We start from the raw sequence: 22720 nt of genomic DNA on the forward strand, positions 1-22720 counted from the left end.
ATTTTGCCCCTCAAATAGTCAATGAAGTGAAAAATCCATTATTCACCCAGCTCTACTTCTGAATAAAAAAAACCTGAATGTGTGATGCAGGACATCCTAAATACATGTCAATAAAACCTTTGTATCACACAAACTCAGCATGACTCTTGATTATGTCAAACTTTACAGAAAACAGAAAACTAAAGAACTCTTGTTTCAGAAATTCTTTCATTTTAAAAATGGTCTGTGGGTATTATTTGCCATGTTCCTCTGCCACTTGCAGGGTTTTTATGTGGTGCCCATCACCACAATACAGCTTTGATCCTATGCTGATGAACTCAAATGGCAGAACTGACATTTACCTCAATTCACAGTCAATAAATATAGTTATCTTTCCCTCTCTTTGAGGGCTGTGTAACTGGCATCATACTACCATGGAAGAATGGTTTTATGAGGAAAAATCGTCTCGTGGTTAAAGCACCAGACAAGGTGCCATTATGAATAATTGATTCACTGACTGGCAGAAAGAAGAGTGAACAAAGTATTTGCAAATATTAGTTAACCATCTCTAGTCTTTTTAACTGAGTTAAAGCTGCTATTTCTAGCTAGCTTGGATAAAGAATGATAAGACCTTTAACATTAGTCCAAGCATGAGTATTAACATAACGATTCCCTTACAAGATTAGACAAATGAACCATGTAGTCTGGTGTTCTGTCTCCAGCCCTAGTATCAGATGTTTTATAAGAATGCATAAAGTAATTTCATAATGGGTAATTATTTAATGAAATATTTATGAGGGATTTTTTTTAAACTGGCAGTTAGTATTTGATTTTATGCCCCAAAGTCTGTTTTTCTTTAAACAGTTTTATTCTAGTCATTTTACTTCTAGCTTTTATTAATTAATAATTATTATTATTACTAATAGTACGAATAATATCTAATCCCATCAATTCCCCCAATTTTCAAGTTTTTTAGCCCAAGAGGCTTTGTCTGCCTTGAGTTGCATTGACTTGCACAGTCCAGGCATAAATTCTTCATCTCAATAAAATATTCGTCAGTGAGTACCATATGTTAATCAGTTATTGTGTAAATCAAATAATTTCCTTTTATCAATCTGAAATTTGTTAAGTTTCATTTAACTGGATGTCCTCATTTTTTGTGATTAACGGAAGGCAAATATAGTATGAGTGGCTGAACAGCCTTCGCTATGCCTAGCTTTGTTAGGTCTTCTTTCAGCCCCTCAATATCCCCTTTAGTTTTGACTAAATTAAATTAATGTTTCATCAGTATATTTTGCACTTCCCTCTTTTCCTCCTTTCACAGATCCATAGATAGATAAATACCTGTCCTACTATTAAGTTCTGTGGAACCCCAGGATTAGCCTTTTTTCCTACTGAAAATTACTTCTTAGATGGTGGGGAAAGGAAGAATACCACTTTACAAATTGTTCTATTATCATGCATGGTGGTGGTTTGAAACATCTCTCGGACTTAGACTGTTAGAAGTATGCTCAGTTAAGATGAGTCAGTGGTCAGGTGAGGTAGTCAAAGGTGCAGGATTAATAGTCAAATGGCTCTAGAGTTCATCATTTGGATTTTCAGGATCACATACCCACTTGTTTTCCATTTTCTAAATGTTTCTTTAATGAAATTGCATGAAGAACTTTGTTGTTATTAGGAAGCTTGTGAAAATACTGTGGGAAACATCTTTTCTTGACTTGCACTCAGAGGCAAACGAAAAGTCAGTACAGTGTACAAAGCAGAGGGGAAATGTACCCATATAGTACTCACTCCACTTAATGTGGGACTCCACATTTTCCCATCGTTCAGTTTTTGTGTAGCTTTGAAGCGTCTCCTGAAGTAGAACACATCACAGTAGTCCCTGCTAAAACTGACAAAAATGTGGCCAAGTTTGCCTTACTCTTCAATCTCTTTGGAAACTGCTGATGGGAAAGGGGGCTATGAATTACAAGAGCTTTGGTAGATGATAAAAAGTCCTGTGCCTGAAAGCCTCTTTGGCAAGTGACACATCACACTAATGGGACAATCACAGCAACAGATCCAGTTGCTTTCTCTGACAAGCAGCATCACCTCTTTCATATCTAAATTAAGCTGCAGCTAGCTCATCTTCTAGCTCTCGATTTATAAGACAGTGGGAAGGCAAGAGAACTGCACCTGTTATATGTGATAAAGAGACACAGGGTTGAGAATTATCAGTATGTTGATGGCACTGCAACCTAAAATGTATTACCATAGACTGCAGTCTTTAAAAAGCTATTAAATCAGCTATATTTGAGATATATATTTCTTCTTTAGTACATTTAGATTATCCACCATAATTATGTGTATGAAATACATAGGGTGACCAGATAGCAAGGGTGAAAATTTGGGATCAGGGGGAGGGGAATAATAGGGTCCTATAGAAGTCGAAATCCCTAATATCAGGACAGTCCTGATATAATTGGGATGTCTGGTCACTCTAGATGTACACAACTACAAAACACGACATCAAGCAAAAGAATAATACCAGAATTAGTAATGTTTCTAAGAAACTGAAGTTAGTGTGTTAGTGTTAGAGTTCAGTAAGAGGAAAGTAAACTAAAAAATACCAGAACAAATACATGACAGGCTATGAATCTCTTTTGCTGTCTTGGGGAGGATGAAATAAACAGGAGGGAAAGTATAGTAAGCTATAGTGTCTAACAGAACCATCTGGTAGCTAAACAACACAATGCTAGTGGTCAAGCAAGTGCTGATTAACCATGATGCTAAATGATATTTCACAGCAGCCATCCAGAGTGGAGAATGAATCTTGGTGTTCAACAAAATTCTGATGGTGTTTGTCTGCCTGGGGCAATGAAATGAGACACACAGAGGATATGGGTTGGGTGTCTTGTAAAAGGCAGGATATTTTTGCTCTTTTAGAAATTGCCAATTGTGCTCAACAGTTTGACAATTTTGCAGTGTCAACAGATGTACTGTAGGAATAAAAATGAGGTACTTCCAAACTCACTTTTCATCATGATCTACGGATTTTGCTCCAGATCTCTTAATATAATGAGAACATTCACAGTTATATTAGATAAGATTAGGTAAACACATTTTTATAAAGGGATATAAGCCTTTATTCTTCAAGGCATAAACCATCCACTAGCTGATGGAAGTTAGACATGATTTTCACTAGGAGCAGTTCAGTCCATTATGGTGCACGACAGAGTTTCCTGCATCTTCCGCTGAAGCACCTGGTACTTGTCTGCCAGAGACAGGACTCCTGACTAAATGTAACTCTGGTATGGTTGGGCATGGTAATTCTATGCTCCTAGACAATACTAACACATATAAAGTGAAATGTGTCCCTACTTAGAGGGACTGTGCAAGGTTTTGGGGGCATCAGAGCTTCACTGAAGCCCTTAACTTGTGGGCTGTTTAAACATAGATAAATGAGCAGTGTGATTTAACTCCTCCGTTATCTTTATGTATGCCTCTCTCCAGAGCAGAATAGAAACATGTTGGTCAAGCATGCGTGAAATGAATGCCCTACCAGTATCTGTTCTGTAGCTGAAAGGAGGACTTTTGGTCTATGGATAATGTGTCACCCTTATCCAACAAAAGTAATATAGAAATAAGATTTATGCACCAATTCCAATCCACTGTACTACCTAGCTCCCAAACATAGTGCAGGACACAAGGAGCTTAAGAATGGGAAAATCTACTCTGAAACACATAACAGCAGTTCAGACTGATTCTTAGTTCTATAACTTTAATCACACCATACTTTTGTAGGTCTTTGTATGTGACCTCTTCCATTTTTCCTCAACTCCTGAAGAATATCCTGCTTTCCCTGAAAATCCCTGTTTTGTGTTGTCAGCTATCACAAACCTGGTCTCCCTCATAATTTACTGTGAAGCCCTAGAGGATGCACACAGATACACAGATAGCTGGGCAAGGCCCAGAAAAGAGCATACCAGAATTCCTGACCCAATGAAATATCATCAAAGGGATATGTAGGGTTATGTAGAACTCAATGTACTAATGGGGAGGAAAAAAGAAATTGGTGGATGAGAGGAGAAAAAGGACAGAGGTTGACGGGAGAGAAAATCTGATTGACGAGGAAGGAGGGAAAAAGCAAAAGATTTGAACCTTTTTCTGAAGCTTAGCCAAACCTTTCAGGGCTTTTCTCAGCCAGCCAAAACATCTGAAATTTTGTCATTATATACACTAGTAACAGTGCAGACTGCATAGCAGTAGTGTCCACAGATTCTCAAAAGTACCTCAGATGTACTCAGAAACATATCACATGACCTACATCTCCTTTTAACTGTATTTCTGTTTGTTTGTTTGTTTAGGCTGTTAAAATCCCAAGAGTAGGTAACAATTATTAGAACTAATTGGGAATTGTGTAATGAAACCTTTTTTTCACTGGAAAAGTCTTACAAATTATCCCCAGTTGCAACTCCATTGAAGTCTGCAATTTGGTCCATGAAGTTGTCCATCTATGGGCCAGGTCTAGTAACATGGATGTGAACTGGTAACACAGATGTGTCTTCATACATTGGACTTCAGTATTTCACTTGTCTTTTTTAAAGTTTATCATATGTTTGAATCAGTAAAGTTGTCATAAACAGATAAGTAAGAGTTAATAGAACAGAAGTACTTTATATCTCTTTTGCCTGTAAAGGGTTAACAAAATCAGTAAGCCTGGCTGTCACCTGATCAGAGGACCAATCAGAGGCTGTCATCTGATCAGAGGACCAAATCTTGAGGGAGGGAAGTTTTTGTGTGTGCTGTTAGTATTTGGTTGTTGTTCTTTCTGGGTTCTGAGAGTGACCAGATGTGCAACCAGGTTTCTCTCCAATCTCTCCGATACAGGCTCTTATAAGTTCAGAATAGTGAGTACTAGGTGATAAGGCGAGTAGGCTTATGGTTGTTTTCTTTATTTGCAAATGTGTATTTGGCTGAAAGGAGTTCAAATTGTTATTTTGCTGAAAAGATTTTAATTTTTACTTGTATACTTAGGTTGGGAGGGTATTCCCAGTGTCTATAGCTGAAAGACCCTGTACCTATTCCATTTTTTAAATTTACAAAGATAATTTTTACTGTTTTTTCTTTCTTTAATTAAAAGCTTTTCTTGTTTAAGAACCTGATTGTTTTTTTATTTTGGTGAGACCGCAGGGGACGGGGTCTGGATCCACCAGGGAATTGGTGGGGAGAAAGGAGGGAAGGGGGAGAGAAAGGTTATTTTCTCTCTGTGTTAGGATTACTTTCTCTCTCAGGGAGAGTCTGGGGGGCGGGAGGAGACAGAAGGAGGGGAAAAGGTGAATTTTCCTCCCTGTTTTAAGATTCAAGGAGTTTGAACCACAGTGATCTTCCAGGGTAACCCAGGGAGGGGAAGCCTGGGAGAGGCAACGGTGAGGGAAAGGGTTTACTTTCCTTGTGTTAAGATCCAGAGGGACTGGGTCTTGGGGGTCCCCGGGCAAGGTTTTGGAGGGACCAGAGTGTACCAGGCACTGGAATTCCTGGTTGGTGACAGCCCTACAAGTACTAAGCTGGTAATTGAGCTTAGAGGAATTCATGTTGGTACCCCATCTTTTGGATGCTAAGGTTCACAGTGGGGAATTATACCATGACATGGTATGCAGAGTGTGGGATAAAATAGAATCCAAAAGCCAATGAGGTTTTTATTTCTCTCCCTGCTAGCTATCTGCAGGCAGACTGAGGTTTGGGTTTAGAAGCAAAAGCCAGTAGGATTTTTTCTTTCTCTTTCCCTGCTAGCTATGTGTAAAGCAGGCTAGAGAAGATTGTTTTAAAAGCAAAGATCTGCAAGTTTTTTTGGTCTCTCCCTTCTGAGTACTCTGAAGGCAAAGGCATTAGGGTTTAACCAGGATCTTTGTTAAACAAGGGGACTCCAGTTGTGAGTCAGTGAACACCAACAAAACACATTTGCAAATGAATGTTTTTTTTTTCCTAACTCTGTCGGGAATAGCTAGGTAGAAGGAGTTAAAAAACAGACTCTGTTGCTAAGCAACCCTAAGGAGGCAACATAGAAGCAGCATTTCAGGCAGTAAACACTGGAGGGCACGCCAACACAAGAAAGCAAAAACCATGACTACCAAGGACACCGTGAAACAGGAACGAGCAAGACTGTAGGCAGAGGAACAAATCAGAGACGCAGACCACAGGCGAGACATGGAAAAGAAACAAAAAGAACTAGAACTAAAACAAAAAGAGATAGAACTAAGAGAAAAAGAGATGGAGCTGAGAGAAAGAGAAAAAGAGGCTGCCCACAGGAGAGAGCTGAAGATAAAAGAAAGAGAGAGAAAGCATGAACTGGAATTGGTGCAGGCTAGGCAGCATGCTCCAGCCAACCCTAACAACCCTTCTCCAGTTATTGTTCCACATCCCAAGAAATTTCCCACCTACAAGGCAGGTGATGATACTGAGGCCTTCCTAGAAAATTTTGAAAGGACCTGCCATGGGTACAGCATCTCTGAAGACCAGTACATGATAGAGCTGAGACCACTGCTCAGTGGACCCCTAGCAGAGGTGGCGGCTGAAATGCCTAAGGAGAACATGAAAAATTATAAACTTTTTCAAACCAAGGCCAGAATCAGAATGGGGCTAACACCTGAGCATGCCCGTCGGAGGTTCAGAGCCCTAAGGTGGAAACCAGATGTGTCATTTACCCAACACACCTACCACATTGGAAAGAATTATAATGCCTGGATATCAGGAGCCAATTTTAAATCTCTGGACGACATGCACCTCCTAATACAATTGGAACAGTTCTTAGAGGGTGTTCTGGAGGAAATAGAAAGGTACATCCTAGATGGGAAGCCCAAAACTGTCACCGAGGCAGGGGAGATTGGAGCCAGATGGGTAGAAGTGGCAGAAAAGAAAAAAGCTAATATCAAGGGGAGCAAATATCACAGGGGTCACACCGATAATAAACCCTATACCTGAGGGCAACCCAAGACCCCACCTACAACCCAAGAAAAGCTTTTGACTCCCTATTCTCTCACCTCATCAATCTCCAGTAACCCACCTCGGCCCAGTGACCAGTCAGCTGGGCGATGCTTCAAGTGTAATGAACTGGGACATATAAAGGCCAGCTGCCCCAAGAACCCCAACCGAGTGCAGTTCATTATATCTCCATCACTCCAAAGATCCCCAGGCCCAGATGCCTCTCAAATACCCTCGGAGCGAAAGGAAACTTTGAGAGTGAGCGGAAAGAAGGTTATCGTGTGGAGAGACACGGGGGCACAAGTGTCAGCTATCCACCAACCCTTGGTGGACCCCAAATTCATCAACCCAAAGGCCCAAGTGACAATTTACCCTTTCATGTCACAAGCTGTAGACTTACCTACAGCTGAACTGCCTGTCCAGTACAAAGGCTGGTCAGGAATGTGGACTTTTGCAGTCTATAACAATTATCACATCCCCATGCTACTGGGGGAAGACTTGCCCAACCAGATAAAGTGGGCCAAGAGGGTGGGAATGGTTATACGCAGCCAAGCCAGGCAAGGTTCCAGACCCATCCTTGTTCCTGAGCCATGCACAGGGGCCCCGACTGTGTTAGCAGAGACCCAGACAGAGGCAGTGGACCCGGATTCCCTGCCAATGACTGCAACAGCCACAGTACACCCAGTCCCAGACCCAGACCTGGAAACGCAACCAGCACCAGAACCATTGCCAGCACTGATGCCAGCACTTGCAAATGCATCTTCAACCCCAACGCCAGAGAGCGCCAGTGAGCCTGAACTGGCAGAAGCAGCAGACCACCATACCCAAGAGGCTCAGCCAAAGCCTGAAATACCACCTGGTGCACCAGTGGAGAGCAGTTCACCAGCCATGAAAACAACCCCATCACCGACATCGCTTCCCGAGGACCAAGCCCAAGTCCACAGTCTAAGGAAGAACTGGTGTCTCCAGCCTCCAGGAAACAGTTCCAGACTGAGCAGGAAGCAGATGACAGCCTTCAGAAAGCTTGAGCGGCAGCACGGAGCACCCCACCGCCTCTCAGCTCTTCTAACTGATCCCGGTTTGTTATAGAACAAGGGCTTTTATATAAGGAGACTCTTTCTGGTGGACACCGGGAAGACTGGCATCTGCAAAAACAGTTGGTGGTTCGAACTAAGTACCAGGGGAAGCTCTTAAGTTTAGCCCATGATCATCCCAGTGGCCATGCTGGTGTGAACAGAACCAAAGACCGGTTGGGGAAGTCCTTCCACTGGGAGGGGATGGGCAAGGATGTTGCCAAGTATGTCCGGTCTTGTGACATGTGCCAAAGAGTGGGAAAACCCCAAGACCAGGTCAAGGCCCCTCTACAGCCACTCCCCATATTTGAGGTCCCATTTCAGCGAGTAGCTGTGGATATTCTGGGTCCTTTCCCAAAAAAGACCCCCAGAGGAAAGCAGTACGTACTGACTTTAGTGGACTTTGCTACCTGATGGCCGGAAGCAGTAGCTCTAGGCAACACCAGGGCTAAAACTGTGTGCCAGGCCCTAACAGAAATTTTTGCCAGGGTAGGTTGGCCCTCTGACATCCTTACGGTTTCAGGGACTAATTTCCTGGCTGGGACCATGAAAGAACTGTGGGAAACTCATGGGGTGAATCACTTAGTTGCCACCCCATACCACCATCAAACCAATGGCCTGGTGAAAAGGTTTAATGGAACTTTGGGGGCCATAATACGTAAATTCATGAATGAACACTCCAATGACTGGGACCTAGCGTTGCAGCAGTTGCTTTTTGCCTACAGGGCTGTGTCACATCCCAGTTTAGTGTTTTCACCGTTTGAGCTTTTGTATGGCCACGAGGTTAAAGGACCATTATAGTTGGTGAAGCAGCAATGGAAGGGGTTTACACCCTCTCCAGGAACTTTGTAAGCAACCTACAAAACACCCTCCGACACTCTTTAGCCCTCGCTAAAGAAAACATAAAGGATGCTCAAAAAGAGCAAAAGACCTGGTATGATAGACATACCAGAGAGCGTTCCTTCAAGGTGGGAGACCAGGTTATGGTTTTAAAGGCGCAACAGGCCCATAAAATGGAAGCATCATGGGAAGGGCCATTCACGGTCCAAGAGTGCCTGGGAGCTGTTAACTACCTCATAGCATTTCCCAATTCCCCCCTAAAGCCCAGAGTGTATCACGTTAATTCTCTCAAGCCCTTTTATTCCAGATACTTACAGGTTTGTCAGTTTACAGCCCAGGGAGGAGATGATGCTGAGTGGCCTGATGGTGTCTACAATGAAGGGAAAAATGACGGTGGCGTGGAAGAGGTGAACCTCTCCACAACCCTGGAACATCTGCAGCGGCAACAGATCAAGGAGTTGATGCACTCTCCCGTGAATGTTTCCCAGAATCAACTGGTTAAAAATTGTCCTTGCAATGTGAAGAATTTTGTAGTTGTACATAATTAGTAGCATATGTAAGGGTGCATGTGTTTATTAATCTGTTTATTCTAGAGTTCTAGGAAGAAATCACTGCCAGTGTGGTTCCACACTGTCAGCGATTTGGGGGCGTGTCATAAACAGATAAGTAAGAGTTAATAGAATAGAAGTACTTTATATCTCTTTTGCCTGTAAAGGGTTAACAAAATCAGTAAGCCTGGCTGTCACCTGACCAGAGGACCAATCAGAGGACAGGATACTTTCAAATCTTGAGGGAGGGAAGTTTTTGTGTGTGCTGTTGGTGTTTGGTTGTTGTTCTTTCTGGGTTCTGAGAGTGACCAGATGTGCAACCAGGTTTCTCTCCAATCTCTCCGATACAGGCTCTTATAAGTTCAGAATAGTGAGTACTAGGTGATAAGGCGAGTTAGGCTTATGGTTGTTTTCTTTATTTGCAAATGTGTATTTGGTTGGAAGGAGTTGAAATGTGTATTTGGCTGAAAGGAGTTCAAATTGGTATTTTGCTGAAAAGATTTTAATTTTTACTTGTATACTTAGGCTGGAAGGATATTCCCAGTGTCTATAGCTGAAAGACCCTGTACCTATTCCATTTTTTAAATTTACAAAGATAATTTTTACTGTTTTTTCTTTCTTTAATTAAAAGCTTTTCTTGTTTAAGAACCTGATTGTTTTTTTATTCTGATGAGACCCCAGGGGACGGGGTCTGGATCCACCAGGGAATTGGTGAGGAGAAAGGAGGGAAGAGGGAGAGAAAGGTTATTTTCTCTCTGTGTTAGGATTACTTTCTCTCTCAGGGAGAGTCTCGGGGGGGGAGGGGAGACAGAAGGAAGGGGAAAGGTGAATTTTCCTCCCTGTTTTAAGATTCAAGGAGTTTGAATCACAGTGATCTTCCAGGGTAACCCAGGGAGGGGAAGCCTGGGAGAGGCAACGATGAGGGAAAGGGTTTACTTTCCTTGTGTTAAGATCCAGAGGGACTGAGTCTTGGGGGTCCCCGGGCAAGATTTTGGGGGGACCAGAGTGTACCAGGCACTGGAATTCCTGGTTGGTGGCAGCGCTACAAGTACTAAGCTGGTAATTGAGCTTAGAGGAATTCATGCTGGTACCCCATCTTTTGGACGCTAAGGTTCACAGTGGGGAATTATACCATGACAAAAGTAAAAATAAATAAATAAAAACTTGTAGAAGGGCTGCAGCAGTCCTGGGGTCTCTCACCCACAGTTTAAGCAATACTTTTCTGTTGTCTTACACAAAGGATCAGAGCAGAGAAGAGACTATCCTTTCAAAGGAAACATAATAGGAAGTAAGAATTAAACATACCTCACAAAATCAAATGAAAATAAGGCATTGGTGCCACTGAGAATACAAGAGATTTTTTTTTAATCTATCCAGCTGAGTTCTATAAAATTCCATCTCCAACATATTAACAAGAAAAAGAAATTATTTACATTTTTATGTACAGGGACTAGTGAAAGGAGCTTATGACAGAGAGAGAAGTAAATTTCCTTTTTGTCTTTTACAAGAATATTTTCTATTCAGATATCAATGAGAAGAATAAAACCTTGCCTTGTGTCGGTGTCACAATATGGTCTATTTGAAATTCGTATGGGCTTATGCAGATATTCAAATGCTGAAAAGCTCAAGTACCCTATCCAGATCATGCAATACACTGAACTTGCACTTCAGTAATTTTTATTAATGCTTCAATCTCTAGTGAAAAGAAAGCAGATCAATGAGATGATGCATTCGCAATTTTGCCCAAAGCAGATAAAAATCTTGTTGCAAATGCAGTATGAAATTTATTTATTTTTTTGTTTTTTCAAGCAAGCAGAGTTTCATAGGAGACAGAAGAAATTTATTTTTCAATATTTATGTTAATTTTTAGTGCTTACCCTAACAGTGGCTTACCTTCTCCAGCAGTAGGTGCAGCTACCCCTCTAGCTTCCCTCTTAATGTGCTTTCAGTAGCTGTGTAGTTCACCAACAAAAAATCCTCTACTGCCAGGGCAAACAGAAGTCGACAGAACAAGTCCTTCACCTTTGGGCACAGCCCTCTCACTAGTTTCTGTGCTTCCTTCTTCTCTTAGTTGCAGTGCTTGGTATACCCCTTTCCCTTGGTTGCAAAGTGTGTATAACCACACTACTTCTTGGTGTTGTCCTGATTCCTGAGGTTGTCTCCTCTACCACAAGCTCCTGCTCTGGGGACCTAAACAGTGAAACTCCTGTCCACTCCAGTCTCAGTCATCTCTCCTTCACTCTCCCCTCCCACAAACCCCACAGTGACTTCCTACATTTTTACTTTCTTAGACCTCCTGTCTAACTCGTCTACAGATTACTCCAGCATGGCCCTTCCCACATTCTTTCTCTGGTTCCCCCTCCAGATCGGGCCAGACCCCGTCAACAGAGAGTTTGAGTTGCCTGCTGCTGCTGCTGCTGCTCTGTCAGATCTCCACACTGAGTGCAGGGAGCTGTTTTATATTCCTGACCCTGCATTGCTTCTGTCATACAGTTCTTATCCTCCCTTTGGAAATAACAAGCAGGGCCGGTGCTACCATTAAGGAGAACTAGGCGGTTGCCTAGGGCACCAAGATTTGGGGGCACCAAAAAGCGGTGCTCCCAATATTTTTTTTACAGTGGTTCCTCCCGAGTGTGTGGTCGCTGCTCCACTTCTCCTGCCTCCCAGGCTTGCAGCACCAATCAGCTGTTTGGCGCCACAAGCCTGGGAGGAGAATTAGAGCAGGGCGGTGTGCTCAGGGAGGACAAGGAGCAGAGGTGAGCTGGGGTGGGGAGGTGCTGCACGGCTCCAGGGAGGGATCTTGCTCGGGGGTGTGGGTGCCTCAGTGCATGGGGGGAGCTGCCGTGGTGGGGGCACCTCAGGGTGGAGTCAGGGGAGGGAGCTGCTGCAGGGCTAGGGGGCAGGTGAAAGGTGGAAGTTTCGCCTAGGGTGCGAAACTTCCTTGCACCAGTCCTGATAATAAGCCCTAGAATGCCTGTCTTTAAAAGGACCCAAACCCAGCAATAGAACAGAATGGACCTTTTCATAAATAGCCAACACTCTCAGTAACACACAAGTTTATGTCTCCTTATTTTAGTCTAGATACTAAGTTGATTACTGCTGGGAAGCAACAACATTTCTAGCTACAACACTCATCTCATAAACAAGTTAGCACAGAGCAAGAAGGAGCAACTTGTTGGCCATCTACTCCATTAGCCGATCCCTCTAATCCATTAAAAAAATAAATCATGATTAATTGTAGTTTTAATTGTACTGTTAAACAATAGAATACCAACTGAAATTTATTAAATGGTTTTGGATGTTTTTCTACATTTTCAAATATATTGATTTAAATTACAACTCAGAATACAAAGTGTACAATGCTCAGTTTATATTATTATATTTTTGACATTTCACCCCATAATGTTTTAGACAAATATGCTTAAGAATGTAAATAGGACATAACTGGAATATGTTTTATGCTAGATATGCCATGTAACATATCTCTGCAAAGGTTATGATCTAATGACTCCAAAACTCCATCTTGTAGCTGGATTCTTCATAGGAGAGGAGAAGGGGTTTCCACCCACAAGAAAAAGTCGTTTTAAGCCCCTGGAAACCTCTCCAGTTTGTCTTCAGCTAGCTCAAGAGAGAACCTCTCCACCCTGAAGAGATGCCTGAAAGAAACTGGAACAGAGGACAGTAACTACAGGGGTGTGAGTGATTGCTGGACCCAGACTACAAGGAGGCTAGTCTGTCAAAGAAGCTTATTGGAACATCTTTGAGGGTGAGATTTACATGTGTTTTGTTTCCTGCTGTATTAGGCTTAGGCCTGCGTGTTTTATTTTGTTTCATAATTTACTTTGTTCTGTCTGTTATTACTTGGAACCACTTAAATCCTACTTTTTGTATTTAATAAAATCAATTTTTTACTTATTAATTAATCCAGAGTAAGTATTAATACCTGCGGAGGGGGCGGGGCAAGCAACTATGCATATCTCTCTATCAGTGTTATAGAAGGAGAACAATTTATGAGTTTACTCTGTATAAGCTTTATACACGGTAAAACAGATTTATTTGGGGTTTGGACGCAGTTGGGAGCTGGGTATCTGAGTGCTGGAGACAGGAGCACTTCTTAAACTGCTTTCAGTTAAACCTGTAGCTTGTGGGGGTCGTGGTTCAGACTTGGAACTGTATTTGCAGCAGGCAAGCATGTCTGGCTCAAACAAGGTAAGGTACTGAAGTCCCAGGTTGGCAGGGAAAATGGGCTTTTTTGTTACATAACTGCACTCAAAACCAAAACAATGTAAAACTTCAGAACCTACAAGTCTACACGTCTTACTTCTTATTCAGCCAATCATTAAGACAATCAAGTTTATTTACATTTATGGAAGATAATGCTGCCCGCTTCTTATTTACAATGTCACCTGAAAGTGAGAACAGGAATTTGCATAGCACGTTTGTAACCAATATTGCAAGGTATTTATGTGCAGATATGCTAAACATTCATATACCCCTTCATGTTTTGGCTACCTTTCTAGAGGACATGCTTTCATGCTGATGACCACTTGTTTAAAAAAAAAGCATTAATTAAATTTTGACTGAACTCCTTGGGGGGAATAGTATGTTTCCTGCTCTATTTTAAACACATTCTGCCCTGTATTTCATATTCTGGAAGTCTTGGATGATGATCCAGCACATGTTGTTCGTTTTAAGAACATTTTCACACAGATTTGACAAAACGCAAAGAAGGTGCCAATATAAGATTTCTAAAAATAGCTACATCACTCGACCCAAGGTTTAAGAATCTGAAGTGCCTTCCGAAATCTGAGAGGGATGAGGTGTGGAGCATGATTTCAGAAGTCTTAAAAGAGCAACACTATGATGCAGAAACTACAGAACCCAAACCACCAAAAAAGAAAATCAACCTTCAGTTAGTGGCATCTAACTTAGGTGATGAAAGTGAACATGCATCGGTCTGCACTGCTTTGGATCGTTATTGAGCAGAATCCATCATCAGCATGGATGCATGTCCTCTGGAATAGTGGTTGAAGATGAAGGGACACATGAACCTTTAGCACATCTGGCACATAATTATTTTTCAATGCCGGCTACAACAGTGCCATGCAAATGCCTATTCTCACTTTCAGTTGACATTGTAAACAAGAAGCAGGCAGCATTGAAAATGTAAACCAAATCTATTTGTCTGAGTGACTGGTTGAACAAGAAGTAGGACTGGGTGGATGTGGTGTTTAAGAGTTTCCACTGTAAATAAAGTCCTATTGAAGCTTGTTAGTATCTTGCCTGCTTGATACAACAGTGGATTTGTAGGCTTTGAAGCTTTAAATTGTTTTATTTTTGAATGCAGTTATTTTTTGTACATAATTCTACATTTGTAAGTTCAACCGTCATGAAAAAAGATTACAATACAGTACTTGTATGAAGTGAATTGAAAAATACTATTTCTTTTATTTTTTACAGCACAAATATTTGTAATCAAAAATAAATATAAAGTGAACACTGTACACTTTGTATTTTGAGTTGTAACTGAAATCATTATATTTGAAAATGTAGAAAACATCCAAAAATATTTAAATAAATGGTATTCTGTTATTGTTTAACAATGCGATTAATTAATTGTGCGTTATTTTTTAATTGCCTGACAGCCCTATTATTTAGTCAATTTTTGAACATAGGGTCTGATTCATCATTACCGTGAATCTTGTGTAATCATTTACACTAATGAAAAGTACAGAGTGGGTGGTGTATCAAATTAAAATATTAGCATTTTATACTGTAATGTATAGGAAGAGGGTTGTAACCCTTTAAATAGTTTGTGAGCCCTCTATTGGCACTCACTGTGTTCTGTAAGAACATAAGAACAGCTATACTGGGTCAGAACAAAGGTCCATCTATCCCACTATCCTGTCTTCCAACAGTGGCCAAGGCCAGGTGCCCCAGAGGGAATGAACAGACCAGGTTATCATCACATGATCCATCCCCTCTTGCCCATTCTCAGGTTCTGGCAAATTGAGACTAGGGATACCATCCCTGCCCATCCTGGCTAATAGCCATTGATGAACCCATCCTTCATGAACTTATCTAGTTCCTTTTTAACCCTTTTATAGTCTTGGCCTTCACAACATCCTCTGGCAAAAAGTTCCCCAGAATGTGCTGCACAAAAAAAAATTTCCTTTTGTTTGTTTTAAACCTGCTGCCTATTAATTTCATTTGATGACCCCTAGTTCTTGTGTTATGAGAAGGAGTAAACAACACTTCCTTATTTACTTTCTCCACAGCAGTCATGATTTTATAGACCTCTGTCATATCCTCCCTAGTCATCTCTTTTCCAAGCAGAAAAGTCCCAGTCTTATTAATCGCTCCTCATACAGATGCCGTCTTCATACCCCTAATCTTTTTGTTGCCCTTTTCTGAACCTTTTCCAATTCCAATATATCTTTTTTGAGATGGGGAAATCACATCTGCATGCAGTATTCTAAATGCAGGCATACCATTGATTTATATAGAGGCAATATGATATTTTCTGTTTTCTTATCTATCCCTTTCTTAATGATTCCTAACATTCTGTTTGCTTTTTTGACTGCCACTGTGCACTGAGTGCATGATTTCAGAGAACTATCCACAATGACTCCGCAATCTCTTTCTTGAGTGGTAAAAGCTAATTTAGGCCCCATTATTTTATATGTACAGTTGGGATTATGTTTTCAAATATGAATTACTTTGCATTTATCTGCAAAAAGAACGGGAGTACTTGTGGCACCTTAGAGACTAACAAATCAGCACTGAATTTCATCTGCCACTTTGTTGCCCAGTCACCCAGTTTTGTGAGATCCCTTTGCAGCTTTTCACAGTCTGCTTGGGACTTATCTATCTTGAGCAGTTTTGTATCATCTGGACAATTTCCTGGCACAGCTACTGGAAGAACCAACCAGAGGCCATTCTCCTCTTGACCTGCTGCTTGCAAACAGGGAAGAATTGGTAGGGGAAGTAGAACTGGGTAGCAACCCGGGCAGCAGTGACCATGAGATGGGTGAGTTCAGGATCTTCGCAAAAGGAAGAAAGGAGAGTAGCAAAATACGGACAATGGACTTCAGAAAAGCAGACTTTGACTCCCTTAGGGAACTGATGCGCAGGATCCCCTGGGAGAGTAATATGAGGGGGAAAGGAGTCCAGGAAACCTGGCTGTATTTTAAAAAAGCCTTATTGAGGGTGCACGAAGAAACAATCCTGATATGCAGAAAGAATAGCAAATATGGCAAGTGACCAGCTTGGCTTTACAGTGAAATCTTCAGTGAGCTTCTACAACAAAAGGAAGCTTACAAGAAGTGGAAGCTTGGACAGATGACTAGGGAGGAGAATAAAAATATTGCTCGAGCATGCAGGACTGTAATCAGGAAGGCTAAGGCACAACTGGAGTTGCACCTAGCAAGGGATGTGAATGGTAACAAGAAGGGTTTCTGCAGGTATGTTAGCAACAAGAAAAAGTGTGGGACCCTTAATGAATGGGGTAGGCAACCTAGTGACAGATGATATGGAAAAAATATAAGTACTCAATGCTTTTTTTGTCTCAGTCTTCAAAAACAAGGTCAGCTCCCACACTGCTGTCCTGGGCAACACAGTATGGGGAGGAGGTGAGCAGCCCTCAGTGGTGAAAGAATAAGTTAAGGACTATTTTGAAACCTGGGAATGTACGAGTCCATGGATCCAGATCTAATGCATCCAAGGGCGCTGAGGGAATTGGCTGATGTGATTGCAGAGCCATGGGCCATTGTCTTTGAAAACTGGTGGTGATCGTGGGAGGTCCTAGATGATTGGAAAAAGACAAATATAGTGCCCATCTTTAGAAAAGGGAAGAAAGAGAACCTGAGGAACTACAAACCGGTCAGCTTCACTGCAGGCCCTGAAAAAATCATGTAGCAGGTCCTCAAGGAAACCATTTTGAAGCAATTGGAGGAGAGGAAGGTGATCAGAAATGGTCAACATGGATTCACCAAGGGCAAGTCATGCCTGACCAACTTGATTGCATTCTATAATGAGATGGCAGGCTCTGTGGATATGGGAAAAGTCGTGGATGTGATATATTTTTACTTTAGCAAAGCTTTTGACACAGTATCCCACAGTATACTTGCCAGCAAGTTAAAAAAGAATGGACTGGATGAGTGGACTATAAGGTGGATAGAAAACTGGCTAAATTGTAGGGCTCAATGGGTAGTGAACAATAGCTCAATGTCTAGTTGGCAGCCGGTATCACATGGAGTACCCCAGGAGTCAATCCTGGGGCTGGTTTTGTTCAACATCTTTACTAATGATCTGGATGATGGGATGGATTGCACCCTCCGGAAATTCGCAGATGACAGTAAGCTAGGGGGAGAGATAAATATGCTGGAGGGTAGGGATAGGATCCAGAGTGACCTAGAGAAATTGGAGGATTCGGCCAAAAGAAATCTGATGAGGTTCAACAAGGACAAGTGCAGAATCCTGCACTTAGGATGGAAGAATCCCACTCACCACTGCAGGTTGGGGACCGAATGGCTAAGCAGCACTTCTGTAGAAAAGGACCTGAGGATTACAGTGGATGAGAAGCTGGATATGAGTCAGCAGTGTGCTCTTGTTTCCAAGAAGGATAACGGCATATTGGGCTGCACTGGTAGGAGCATTGCCAGCAGATCGAAGGAAGTGATTATTCTGATCTATTCTGATCTATTTGGTCAGGTGGTTGGCAATATATCCTACTGCTATATTCCTATTATTAGAGCATGAAATTACTATCCATAGAGATTCTATGGTACAGTTTGATTCATTTAAGAATTTTACGTCATTTGATTCTACACTTTCTTTCAAATGTAGTGCCATTCCCCCACCAGCACAACATGTTCTGTCCTTCCAATACATTTTGTACCCTGATATTACTGTGTCTCACTGATTATCCGCATTACACCAATTTCCTGTGATGACTATTATATTAATATCCTCATTTAATACAAGGCACTCTAGTTCACCCATCTTATTATTTAGACTTCTAGCATTTCTATATAAGCACTTTAAAAACTTGTCACTTTTAAAAAACATGCCTGCCACTACATGATGTAATTAAATGGGACTCTTTTTCATTTGACTGTTTCTCATCAGATCCTGCCTATATTTTTTCATCTTCCATTCCCTCCTCTTTACAAAGACATAGAGAATCTCCATTAATAGATCCTCCCCTAAGGGATGCCTCCGTACAAACCATATGTTCCTCTGCACCTGTTGGCTTTCCCCCAGCCGTTAGTTTAAAAATGCTCTATGACCTTTTTAATTTTAAGTGCCATCAATCTGATTCCATTTTGGTTTAGCAGCAGCCAGAAACCAGTGAGATCAGCAGTATATATGTAGCTAGGCCTTTCATGTTTGTATACGGCTAGCAAACACTTTTATTAAGGACCCAAATGTGTCTTGTGTTGTTTTTTTTTCATATTGTTAGTGCTTTGTAAAAAGCAAAGGAAGCAATAATTGGCAATGAGGGTGGGTTCCTAATCCAGGAATACAGTGTAATAGAGAATGACAGTTTTGGCCAAGTGAAAGTAAATCTAAAAAGGAACCTGTATCATACAGCCATTGGACTGTGAGTAAATTGCTCACTGAGACAGAAAAGGGTTTTGCCTGGCTATTTGTGGAAAACTGGTTTGTTTGACACAGAGCAGTACACATAGTTTTTCCAAGACTGACCTAGCTCAAGCCTTACCTACAAATGGAGATTGAAGACAGTGACAAGAAGCACCTCGTGATTAACACATAAAAGGACTTATTTTCTGAAGTGAAAAATGGAACTTCTGTTCCACAGAAAATTCTGAGATTTCAAATTTGTTTTTGTCCCAAACTGGGTCAAAATGTCAAAATCTCGGAATTCTTCATAGATTATTTCAAAGGTCATTCTCAGTGTTACTTGAACAATATACTGGTTGTAATAATTAGTGAAAAGGAACTAGGAACCTCCAAAAGGTGCTTGTAAATCTGTGCCTAGAGCAAACAATGAAAAATGTGATTTTTTTTTCAAAGATTCAGTTACATATTGTGTCCCTACCATTGACAAAGATGGTTTGTATAAATGACGAGTCAAGGGTGAAGCTGTCCTTAAGGCACCCCAGTCACAAAATATGTCACAATTATGCTCCTTCCTGGGGATTGTCAGATACTGGCATAGGTGCTAGCCTAACATAGTGACAGACATCCCCTAAATGAACTGTTACACAAGAGAAAGAAATGTTAGTGGAGGCACTACATCCAGGGCTTTTAATGACACCAAGAAGCTTGGAGCATCTGAAAGGATCTTTACACACTACAATGCAACTGTGCCTATGAAATTAGTTTGAGAATTGTGATAATACCAGTAAGCGTCATGTTCTTGTTTCTGCTATAACTGACTCTAACACTGCAGAGCAGGAAAATGTTGAAACGATGTTAATATAGCTACAACAAGAAGTACAGACCCTGCCAGATACTGTTGTGATGTCTATGACATGTTATTCAGGGAGCAGCTGTAAACCACCTCTCAGACTTTATTTGTAATATGTTGTATATTTAGTAGTTTGTGGTAGTAATGCATTTATCACATTTTAAAATGTCCTTTTACTTTAAAGGGTGAGGTTTATGTAGTGCATAGGAATACTATAGCATCCCTTTACATTATCTGTGAGCCCTGTAGTGGTATTCCCTATGTTCTATGTCTGAGAAGCCAGGAGAAATATATGTATGTAGATAGCTCTGGCATGTTTGTATATAGTTAGTAAACATGGCTATTTGGGACCCAACTGCACCAGTGTGGTTTCTTCATATTATTATTGTTGTGTAAACAGTAAAATAAACAACATAATATCCAATTTGCATTGGTGTAAATGACTATATAAGGTGCTGGGGAATGGCAAATCTAGCCCTTAACATATGATATGCAGAATATAATGAAAGCAGCTAGAGTCCAAATGAAGGCACAGCCAGATATTTCTTTAAATGGACCAAGACTTAAATACAGAACCTGAAGACCTTTATTCACATGAATAATCTTGTTGATTTCAACAGAATTACTTGCATAAGATTTTACAGGATGAGATCCAGATTTCATATTGCCCTGTGCTCCTGTTTGGAGTTAGTTCGCACATGGGAGTCTGGCCACAAGTATAGTTTTCATAGTACACATCATCATTTTAGCAATTCCATCACGCTCATTGAACTGAGACTTATCATCCAGCAACTCTGCATTTTAATTGCTGGTTTATAAACGATCTATTTCTTATTCATTTCACTTCATTCTAGGTTAACATTTTCAATGAATACATTTTAAACAGGCCGTAAAGTACATCAGAGTTCACAAACGGAAATATTTTCATTAGAGCAAATTAGGTAACTAGTGCTACTGGAAACAGAAAGCTACCAAGCACATATTTTTCATCACTTCAGTCAATCTGTGCTGGGCTCTGTTCAAAGCCCATCAACACTGTCCCCAGTTTGACTTACTTCTCAACAGTGGATCCATGAGAGTACTCCAAGGGGGTCGTGGGCCATGTTGATGAACTTCTCCTCTCCCTCCCTCAACTCCTCCCCCACCTTCCCAGCGCCTCCTGCATGCTGCTGAACAGCTATTCCCCAGCGTGCAGGAGGTGCTGGGAGGGAAGGAGAGGAGTGGGAATGGGGTGCGCTCGGGGGAGGGGGAAGAAAAAGGTGGGGAAGAAATGGGAAGGGATGGGACCTTAGGAAGTGGTGGAGGTGGGGATAGGGTTGAGCAGAGGGGGTACAAGTGATGTTCTATACCTCAGGGGAACACCCTACACCCCCATGTTCATCCTTATGATTGTGTGATATCTAATGCGAAGTTTGACATGTCTGGCTTCTTCGGAAGGCTCATGCTGTACTGTGCATTGTTGTTATGGTAATGTTAGAGGCTGTAATTTCCTGTATATAGTAATGAGGCTGAAAATGTGCCCTCATGGTTTAAAGCAATCCCAGGCAAAAACTTTCCAGAAGCAGAGGGGCAGTTCACACCTCATCAGGGCATGTATGGGACAAACCCAGCCCAGCCTCACTGGAACAAAGGATCTGTTGGACTCTCGAGTGAGTCACCCTACTTCCTTTGGTCAGTTTGGGACTGAGATGAGGTAATGCTCACCTGACTATGAAGGGGGGAGGGAAAAGCCAAGAGGAAAGAAAGGACATGATAAATCAGAGATACATTTGCCCTGCTCTTCCACCTCTATCTACAGACATCACCTCTGAGCAACTGAAGCACTGATCAAAGGGGAGAGCCTGGATGAAAGGCAACCAGCCAGCCTGCGGTGAGAAGCATCTAAGTTTACAAAGGCATTGGAAGTGTTAAGATCAGCTTAGAATGCATTTTGCTTTTATTTCATTTGACCAAATCCAACTTGTTATGCTTTGACTTATAATTACTTAAAATCTATCTTTGTGGTTAATAAAGCTGTTTGATTATTCTACCTGAAGCAGTGCATTTGGTCTGAAGCATGTCAGAGACTCCCCTTGGGATAACAAGCCTGGTACACATAAATTTCTTTGTTAAATTGACAAACTCGTATAAGCTTGTCGTGTCCAGTGGGCATAACTGGACACTGCAAGACGAAGGTTCCTAGGGTTGTATCTAGGAACAGAGACATTGGCTAGTATCATTCAGTTGCACAGTCCAAGGAACAGTTTACATGCCAGAGGCTGTGTGTGAACAGCCCAGCAGTGGGGGTTCTCACAGCAAAGCAGAGTAAGGCTGGCTCCCAGAGTCAAGGACTGGAGTGACCTAGCAGATCACTGGTCTGGAAAACACCAGAGGGGAAGTCACAGTGTGTAAAAAATGTTAAATCAAAATGGGGGTTCTTGGGTTACTAACATCTGAGAACTGCTGGCCTAAGTCATTCCTAGGCTGTGGTCCCTTCACACTGGCTCTTCCTCAGGCTATGTTAAGCTGTGCTGAGGGCTGAAGCACCTCTGCTACTCAACCCAGCATGGCGGGAACAAAGGTGGCACATGGTCATCTTCCCCACACCTGGGCCTTGCACTGGTTTTTACCTTCAGACAGGGATAAGTTGGGTCCAATTTGCCAAACTCAGAAGTGTGTCTGAACTGGGATAACTTACACCTTCTTCTGGTGCCTTCAAAATGTGAGTTTCACTAAAAAAAATCTCAGTGTGACCCAGTTTGATTCGCTTGGCCTCACAACCATTTATTGCTGGAAAATTGATACCTCCCCTAACCAATTCTGAATTTGGCCCACAGAACCTAAGAGCCTGCTCCAAAGACTAGTGAAGCCTGTGTGTAAATTAAAGTGGCTTGAATTAACTTACA

The 22720-nt window shown here is 41.6% G+C and overlaps 1 long non-coding RNA gene across 1 annotated transcript; it reads right to left on the reverse strand.

Annotated features, from left to right (window-relative positions):
* Positions 1–235: 235 nt before the first annotated feature.
* LOC115647593 lies at positions 236–21695 on the reverse strand. Its single transcript, XR_003999361.1, has 3 exons — positions 21622–21695; positions 1280–1294; positions 236–247 (listed from the first exon to the last, which is right to left on the reverse strand). It is a non-coding gene; the product is annotated as an uncharacterized LOC115647593 (long non-coding RNA).
* Positions 21696–22720: the final 1025 nt, after the last annotated feature.

This window comes from Gopherus evgoodei, chromosome 3 (genome assembly GCF_007399415.2).
Source record: "Gopherus evgoodei ecotype Sinaloan lineage chromosome 3, rGopEvg1_v1.p, whole genome shotgun sequence".
Lineage (NCBI taxonomy): Eukaryota > Metazoa > Chordata > Testudines > Testudinidae > Gopherus > Gopherus evgoodei.